We start from the raw sequence: 9,890 nt of genomic DNA on the forward strand, positions 1-9,890 counted from the left end.
TGAATTTTTCACCTTGCAAATTAAAAATTGAACCTTTTGTGGTTACATTTATGCACCTTGATGGTCTGTATTTCAAACAAATTGGGCACAATTTTAAGATAAATACATTTCTTTGCATTGTTAAGTAACTGGGCACAGATTTTACCTTCTTTCAACTTTGACCCTCTTCCCTAATGTAACACACATTCACACAGACACATTTATTCACACTACATGATTATAAATGCATGTTTGTGACAATATACAACAAATATATGAATTGATACAGCACCAAGAGCTTATGTTTTACACAAACACATTTCGTTTAATGGATCCATGTGTACCGCATCTGCTGTCAAAACTGAACGAAACCATCATTTCTTCAAGGTAGTGGTGTATTCTCGTATAAAATATAGTAGCATCAAGCATACATAAAAATTACTTCATTTTTCAATAAATCAAATGAATACATTGAAGGCAGTGGCAACAAGGTAGACGAATATTGATGAATTCACTTCGTGTGTGTTGTAACTTGTTCATCTTCCTTTAAAAAAATTCAGTACATATTCCCAAAAAAATTTACCATTTGATTAAAAAGAAAGAAAAAAAAAACCAGGCAGCATCCTTTGGTTGGTATTTCCAAACAGTGAAAGTGCTTGTGGTTCACACTCATAAAAGCACACATATATGGCATACATTCACGACATTAATTACGTGCAAGTACAAAACTTGAAATGAATTGAATGGAAGATCTTGGCAAGACGGAAATGGATTTCAGCAATTTAACAGGGCAAACAGGTAGCTGCAAAGATGTAAAATACGTGAAAAAAAATACATCCTGTATACAATGCTCATGTAGCTAAAAACATAAAACTTAACAAGAAACATGAAAAATGTGGTATTACTATAAATGTAGTACCCTGTAGAGATATTCCTTGCATATTTCGCTGGAAATTTAAAAAAAAAGAAAAGAGCATAGAAAGCAGCATCCCTTCATAACATGGAAAGTGATTGTGGCCCAAGTACTCGATAGCACACTCATGTAGCATACATAATACATACAAGAACAAAAGTTGAAGAGTTGTATGCAAGAACTTGTCAAGATTGAAAGAGAGTGCAACCATTAAACATAGCAAAGAGATAGGGGGTGAGTTGAATGGAAGATCTTGTCAAGACTGAAAGAGATTGCAGGCATTAAACATAGCAAAGAGGTGTCTGTAAAGATTTAAACTATACAAATATACATAATATCATACATATGAAAACTACATCAAACTTAAAAAGACACAAAGAACTTGCATTTACTACATCCAAGTATTACTTGCAAGAACAAAAGTTCAAATGAGTTGAATGCAAGATCTTGTCAAGACTGAAAGAGACTGCAGCCATTAAACATGGCTAAGAGGTGTCTGTAAATATTTAAACTATGCATAAAAATATATATCTATATAATCTATATATATTTTGTATAAAAATGTTTATGTCTCTTTACTACATCAAACATAAAAAGACACAAAGAACATGCATTTACTACAAGTATTACATATAAGATCAAAAGCTTAAATGAGTTTAATGCAAAAACTTGTCAAGACTGAAAGAGATTGCATCCATTAAACATGGCTGAGAAGTGTCTGTAAAGATTTAAACCATCCACAAAAAAAAAAATATCTATATATTTTGTATACACTCTACATGTCTCTAAACTATATCAAACTTAAAAAGACAGAAATATGGTATAATTACTAATGTAATCATATTTTTTTTTTCAATGGTGCACTTGTTTCTCCTCCTGTACACACATTCCTAACACATTACATTGCAAATCCATCACTTGCTTTGAAAAAACAAACAAAAACAAAAACAAAACCAAGAGAGAGAAAAAAAACAACAACATTGAAACAGCATCCTTTGTACAGGTTTTCCAAACATGGAAAGGTCTTGCGGTTCACACACTTTTTGAATCACACACTGTACCATTACATATATGAGTTGAATGGAATATTTTGGCAAGACTGAAATGGATTTCAGCCATTACCCATAAATACCAATGATGTAGCTGTAGAGATATAATATGTGCCAAAAAAATACAATGTACTTCAATCTAAACTACATCAAACTTATAAGTGACAACGAAAATGTGGTAGTACTATTAATGTCATTCTGTTCACACATTACTGACATATTCAACTGAAAATTCAGCACTTGATTGAAAAACAAAAACAAAACAAAACAAGCAGCATGCTTCGGTGGAGTTTTCCAAACAGGAAAGTACTTGTGGTTCACACACTCTTTGAAGCACACACATGCAGCATACATTATATAGTCTTAAGATATGCCGGTACTTGAGTATTTACTCTTACATGCAAGTACAAAAGAGAAGTGGAAGTGAGTTAAATGGAAGATCTTGGCAAGATTAAAATGGATATCAGCCATTAAACATAGCAGACAAGTAGCTGCAAAGATGTAAATTACATGTACACTGTGTGTGCAAAAAAAAAAATGTTCTGTATACAATGTTCGTGTAGCTAAACCGCATCAAACTTAACGAGACACATGGAAAAATGTGGTATTACTGTACCGTTGATACAATCCTCATGTACACTCATTCCTTACATATCATATTGAAAATTTCCTGCTTGATTGAAAAAAAAAGACACATACATACAAAGACAAGCAGCATCACTTCGTTGGGTTTTCATGGAAAGTGCTCGTGGCTCAAATACTCTTAACAGCACACATATGTAGCACACATAATACTGCCTAAAATACATTTACTACGTATGCATTACTTGCAAGTGACATGTTACAATGCAGACTCAGAGATGTTGAAATGCTTGTTTGCTAATTTTCTTCACTGGTGAGAATGGTTGGCGGCAAACTGTTTCTAAAGGGTAAATTCACTTCTTACTACTCTATCATTGTAAATACATGCAGTCTTGTATTTTCACATGTCTACTTGTGTAGGTTGTTTAACAGCCTCAAGACGTTTGGTGGAAGTTCCTTGTTGTTATCACGACCCGAAAACTCTTGGTTGGTAAAGTAAGGGGGTATTTTTACCACTGCACGGGTATTGTGTGGCATAGACGTAAGTAAAAGGAGGCGAAAGTAGCTGGAAACCCCATGGAAATACTCGAACAGCTCGCAAGCACTTCACCATCCATTGAGATATATGCAGGTCGTTGGTATCCAAAGGGTTGTTGTCTTGTATGATCAAACACGGAGTTGGCACTACAGGCTCCTAGAAACATACATGTAAGCAGGAAACAGACAACGCTATCAGAAGAATATTGTCCTTATTGTCAAACTTTGAAAACAATGTCTGACTTAGACAGCCTGGTATTTTCACATGTCTATTGATGTAGGTTGTTCAACAGCCTCAAGACCTTTGGTGGTAGTGCCTTGTTGTTACCAAGACCGGCGAACTGGTGTTGGTAAAGTAAGGGGGTATTTTTACCACTGCGCGGGTATTGTGCGGCATAGATGTAAAAGGAGGCAAAAGTAGCTGCAAACCCCATGGAAATACTTGAACAGCTCGCAAGCACTTCACCATCCATTGAGATATGCAGGTCGTTGGTATCCAAAGGGTTGTTGCCTTGTATGATCAAACACGGAGTTGGCACTACAGGCTCCTACAAACATAAGCAGGAAACAGACAACGCTATCCGAAGAATATTGTCCTTATTGTTAACAGTGTCTGATTTAGATTTACACAAAACCACAAAAGAAGTTTTAACTCGTAAACAGTTTCCTTCAATTTCCTTAATATTTCACCATGTATTATGGGAAGGAAACATTAGTATTATTTAACATATAATAGAATATATTACAACTTCTTGATTATGTGTATGAGCCTACACATTTTGCAGTCTGTTGTGACCAGCAATGTACCAAAGAGATGAGTGTTAGGATAAACTAAATGTTTAGGAGAGAACAAAGAATTCAAACTACTGTAGAAGTGGATATTTTCGCTCAATTAATTTTTTGCGCTTGGCCGGGTTAGAAGAGTCTCAGACGTTTTTAATTCCTCGGAATCAAGACATCACACACAGAAACAAATGGCAAGCAAAAAGATTTGCGTGCTTTTATTTTCGCGCTAGTTTCGGGTTGCGTGAAATACGTCAAAATTTCAACACTGCGAAAATTTCCACTTTTACAGTATCTTGCCAAATATGAAACATAGATTTATCATTTTTGCAACAGTTTGCCACAAATTGCATAACTTAATTTACCATTATATTCAAACAAAATTGTGAAGACATTGGAATACTGGATTGGCATTTGCCTATTTCAACTTGTATCAATGTCTTCAGTGTCCAGCATAGGTACCACAAGACTTCACTGTTTTCTAACCACACAACTGTATTTGCACTTGAATTATTATTATTACTATTCTTATTATCATTATTATTATTATTCATTCGACCAGGTAAAGAATATAGGATACATATCACAAACATTACAAAAATGAAACAAAAACCAGAATGAACATTACAAAGGATACACTGTACTGTACACGTCACAAAAAATGAAAATGATATGAATGTAATGTACCTGTCCCATTTTGGCAATCTACATACCTTGTTGATAACATACATCTGTTCCTTTTCTACCAGCAAGATTGGAAGGAGAAGAGAACATGCATTCACAGTCAGATCTACAAAAAATTGAAAAGTTGAGGATTTTTACATTAATATTTGAAAAATGCATAGAATACATGCATAAGAAATTGGGCAATGCACTGGTTTTTGGTCAAACATTAAAGACAAAGGGTGACATTGTGGGGCTTTAATTCTAAAAATTGTCAAACTTTGATATCTGAGCTACATGCATATTTCAAAATGACATGTACTGCAGATGTTATATTTCAACACAATTATATTGCTTATTCTGTCATAACTATAGTTAGCACAATATCTCAAAATATTACCAGACTACGCAATATACACAATAGTGCAATAAACTAATTAATGATGAAATTCATTACAAACAGTCTAAATGAAAACTATCGAAATTTACAAGCCATTCATTCAATTTCTTTTCCCTGACAACAAAAACAAGTCTTTGCCCTTTGACAAAGTATAGCTACCTTTCAATTTAAAGGGATTGAACAACAAAAAACAAAACAAAACACTCATTTTCTTTGTATTGAGAATCCACTAGTTATGACAAGATTTTAATATATGAAAGTCTACTGTTCAAATGAACACATGGGATTTTTTTATTTCAAGCTGGAAACATATCTCTGGTACCTTTCAGGTTTGGATGATTGCATACAAGGTTTATCATGGAGGGACCCACGTACTATTGTATGAGCTGAAATTTTCGCATACAAATATTTTCGCGAATTGCTACTTGGAGGATATTTTCGTGTGTTGTTAAGTTCGCGGTTGTGAGGGTCTAACTGAACTTAGTTATTTGCGCGTTATTTTCGCGTGTTGTTATCTTTGCGGTTCAAAGGCGATTCGCGAAATTAGCAAAAATAAAACCATCGCGAAAATTTCAGCTTACACAGTATATATTCTAATTAAAATTTGGTGCTAAATTAAACAATATTGTTATCCTACTATAACTCCAAAGGTTAAAAGAAAGCTACATGTATTATTCAGTTATACATACCTTGTTTTTGTTTCTCCAAGGTGTATTCTTCATGTAATACTGTATAGGATTCAAGTATATCTGAGCATAAGTTGTTCTTTCGAGCCAGAGCCATGATCCCATCTGCTACATCAAGGAAGAACTTGCATAGGGAAGAGTGGACATCTTTCCCCCCATATGCAGCCTGGAGTTCTCCTACGAGCTGGAAAGACACAAATGAAAAGACATTGGCTTACAATCCATTTTCCCTCAAGTTTGTAGCTACATTTTCACATAGTGTGTCCAGACACTCACAATGAAAAAAAAAAAGTAGTATCCGGTCAGTTGGGTAGTATCATCTTCAGGTCTTATCATCATCCAGTTTGGAAGCATTTACATAAACTATGTAAATATTAAAGCCAAAGTATACTTTTGGTAGATCACACAAAAATTTCATCAATCATTTGTAAAGTATTCTGTTGTCACCCCAGCCAACAGAAATCACCAAAAAATACTGAAAACTGCTTATGGTGACAAATTACAATGTATGTTTCGATTATCAGGAAACATTGCTGTATGTAATGCCAGAGGGCCACGCTCTCAACACCAGACATTTTACATTTTGTGTAATTGATAGATCATAAAGGTCAATCTAAAAAACATTCGCATATAATTTGATTTCCTACCATACACTATCACTTATCTGAAGAAAAGTACAATGGTGGTACATTATGTATGTCCTACCTGTGTTTCATTCTTCAAAATAGGAAATTCCTCAAGAATTTCTTTGACAGAATGCTGGGCAATAAAATCCATTCTGTATGTCCTCGTTCTCTCCATCTTGTCCTTCACAAGTGCCATATCTGGGTTTCTTCGGGCTGCCAACTGTTTTAACACCAGTGTGTGTTGACTCAAGCTGACGGCATCTTCACCAGGTTGATCTGTCTATTGTAGAAATATATAACAATAACAACTGAGGTTATGAATATATTTGAATATTATTCTACATTCAACATACATTCCCTTGGTAGGCATTGCATGAGTTTATAATAAGAAATGAAAGTCAAGGCACCAAGACATTTTGACTAATTTGGCTGTAAATCTTATCCAGTTACAAGTATATATCCTACATCATTTAATGACCTCTGCATGCAAGTTTTGTCTTGACATTAACGTATGCGAGCCTGGATCGTAACATTACTATAGAAGTAGGCACTTGTCCAGTGATCTTAATATGTTTCTTTACACCTGCATACAACATGTGCATGTGTGTACAGACATTTTCTTGCCATTTTTTCCCCCGACCAATTGGAGTTTTGTTATCCATAACTTTGTAAAATCCATCTTCTAACTTGATTATAGACGTAATTTCAAAATGATATTTGACTGTCTAAATACCACAGACTCAGATTACAGTCAAGACACATGTCAAGAAATTAAATTATTTGATTTGGATCCTCATGAGGCAGTTACATTGTACATGGTCAGTATTTCTGGTACATTAAGTAAGTATCACAAGTATGAAGGATATGATACATACCTCTACCGAATCTCGTTTGACACGCTTCACAGGGGAAGGTGGCTGATTCCAGTCCACTGCAGCCTTCTTGTGGCCGTATACCTCCTTCTTCTTCAGTACATCGTTACTCTGCAGAGGAGACCGCTCATGTTTGAATTTGTTTATAAACGACTCCTTCCAAGTATCCTGCAATAAAATACAGATATCATTCCTTAATATAAACAGCAAAAGCATGCTTGCATTCAATAAGAAACTACAGAAATTTATCTTATCATACATTCATGTGGAGACATGTGTAGGATGTAAAAAAAAAAGAAGCAAACCTACAAATTATATCCACCACATTCATTTTCACATTCAAATTGCACAAGCCCTCACCCCCTCTTTGCTTCAGTTGGGGTCATATCACATAATTATCAATGACACAACATATACAAATAAAGTTCCATGGTTTGTACTTTTAGCCTGATTTCACATATTATACCCAATACAATTAATAGGCTTGACATTTTGTGCGAAAAAGAGCTGCGATGTACAATATGGCATTACAGCCGAGTTCTTCCCTTTTTATAATACAAAGTACATTGTAGCTTGCATAATGTATTTCAAAACAGACTTTATGGGCTGACAGTTCTAGTTCTATTCACTTATTACTATCAACTGAATCAAGTTTTGTTTTGTTGTTTGTTTGTTTTGTTTTGTTTTTTGTTTTCTTTTTGGTTTTGTTTTTGTTTTTGTTTTTTTTTGGAGGGGGGAGGGTGGGGGAACATGACTAATGATTATAGAGAATGCTGTAAAATATACGTTGTATGTAGCCCACACACAACTCTAGATATTTGTGTGCAATGGGGGGGGGGGGGATCAGTTTTAACCCATCTCCACCCTTTCCCCAGACATTTCATACACCTAAAAAAAAACAACAACAACTGGATCAGGATAAACACACATGTATTGTACACATGTACTAAAACTACTGTACATGTACAGACTGTACAATCAGGTCTAGCTAGCACATGACAGTCTATTCATGGGAAATAAATACACTGCACTTACATATCCTGACGAATTCTGAGCTCTGTACTTCAGTGCAGGAAATCTGGCTACCAAGGTACGACACACAAGTTTGTATTGTGATGGTGTAGGATACCTGCAAGTGCATACAGTGTAAATACAATATGTACACAGACGTACAATGTAAGCACAGTTTGATACAATGTATTTAAACTACAGAGTACAAATTTATGGTCACTGAATTTCAACAAACAGAAAGTTTACTGATTCCACCTGATTTTTTTTTTTCACACTACATAGGTACTGCCCAGTATGTGAAATGTTAGGTTGGTACTGCAAACAGATACAGTTGCGTACAGCATTCTTCTGCTTAAAGTGGCAGCCTTCCAATTCCTGGAGATGCAAAAGTAACAACAAAATGACTTTTTTTTATATCCAGACGTTTGAGTACAGTATTACCAAATATAGCATAGTTCAAATGGTTAATGTTCATGCATTGAGAACTCTTTCTGAGATCATTGCCAGAATTTTCTGAGATCATTGCCAGAATATTACAACCATATGGTAAAGCTTAATTTTGTGCAATTATTATGTTCACATTTGGTAAGTAAAGTAACCACAAATTTGCATTTTCTTCTAACAAAAAATATCTAAACGTACCATGACACAGATTAAAGTTTTGCTTACCTTAAAGACAAGTTCACTTTCGCAAACATGTCGACTGAGTGAATGCAGCAAGTAAATTATAGAACATATTAGTGAAAGTTTGAGGTAAATTAGACAATTCATTCATAAGTTATGAATCTTTAAAGTTTCTGCACAGTCACTGTTGGATGACAAGACAAAAAAAAGTGCAGTTCATGATGTCCCATGTATAGAATAACATCAGGAAATATAAAAGAGAATTTCGAAATACTTGTATGTCTTCTTTTGCAAAAAGGATAAAATTCCCTTGACTTGACCATTAGTGTACTAGTATGTTAAGGGTAATATCATTCCCCCTGCCATCTGAAAGAGGCAAGTAAAGTGCTCTTTCACTGTGCTAGAAAAGTGAAAATACATGTATGTTGAATTTTCTTTATAATTCTTTTATCATTCTACACATCACAAGCTCTAGTTGTCTCCTCACCCAGGGATGGCGGCACTGGAACATCAAAAATTCTGAACTTTAGAACAGATGGTCTGATTTTTCTCAAACTTTCATTGATGTGTTCTACTAATGTTGCTGCATTCTCTCAACTCAAATGCATATGAAAGTGAACTTGTCCTGGTACAATAATTATCACTGTAAACATTGTATGTTTATACAGGATGTGTGCATATTTGTTTACTTGTCACACACAAACACAGATAATGAAATTAATTAACAAATATTAACATGAGAACAAGCTACACAACATAAGAGAAATTTCCACATCATAAAAATAGTCCACTTTTGAGGTACAGTGCCATTAGCAGATACATGTACACTTTTGTACCTTGGATCAGAAAAACTGGGATAAGGTACCGTACTCACATGGTACGTTGCGAAACGTCTTTGTATAACTTTTTAACTATCTTGGAGCGCCACTTTCTCTCCAGTACAGTTGGACTGTTCTCCTTCAACAGATTCCTCACATCTGCAGGCATTGATTTGATTTGATTTGATTTGATTTATTCACAAAATGCATATACATACATTATTCACAAAATATGCACATAGTTTGTACATGAAACATATTACACATTTTGTCTGGATCGTCATAAGCTATGAAAAGCTTGACTGGGACGTCCAGTATGGATAACGTACACATAATATTATGTACAT

The sequence above is a fragment of the Diadema antillarum genome, unplaced genomic scaffold, assembly GCF_040938485.1.
Source record: "Diadema antillarum isolate AM-2024a unplaced genomic scaffold, OU_Dant_1.0 scf00000063, whole genome shotgun sequence".
NCBI lineage: Eukaryota > Metazoa > Echinodermata > Echinoidea > Diadematoida > Diadematidae > Diadema > Diadema antillarum.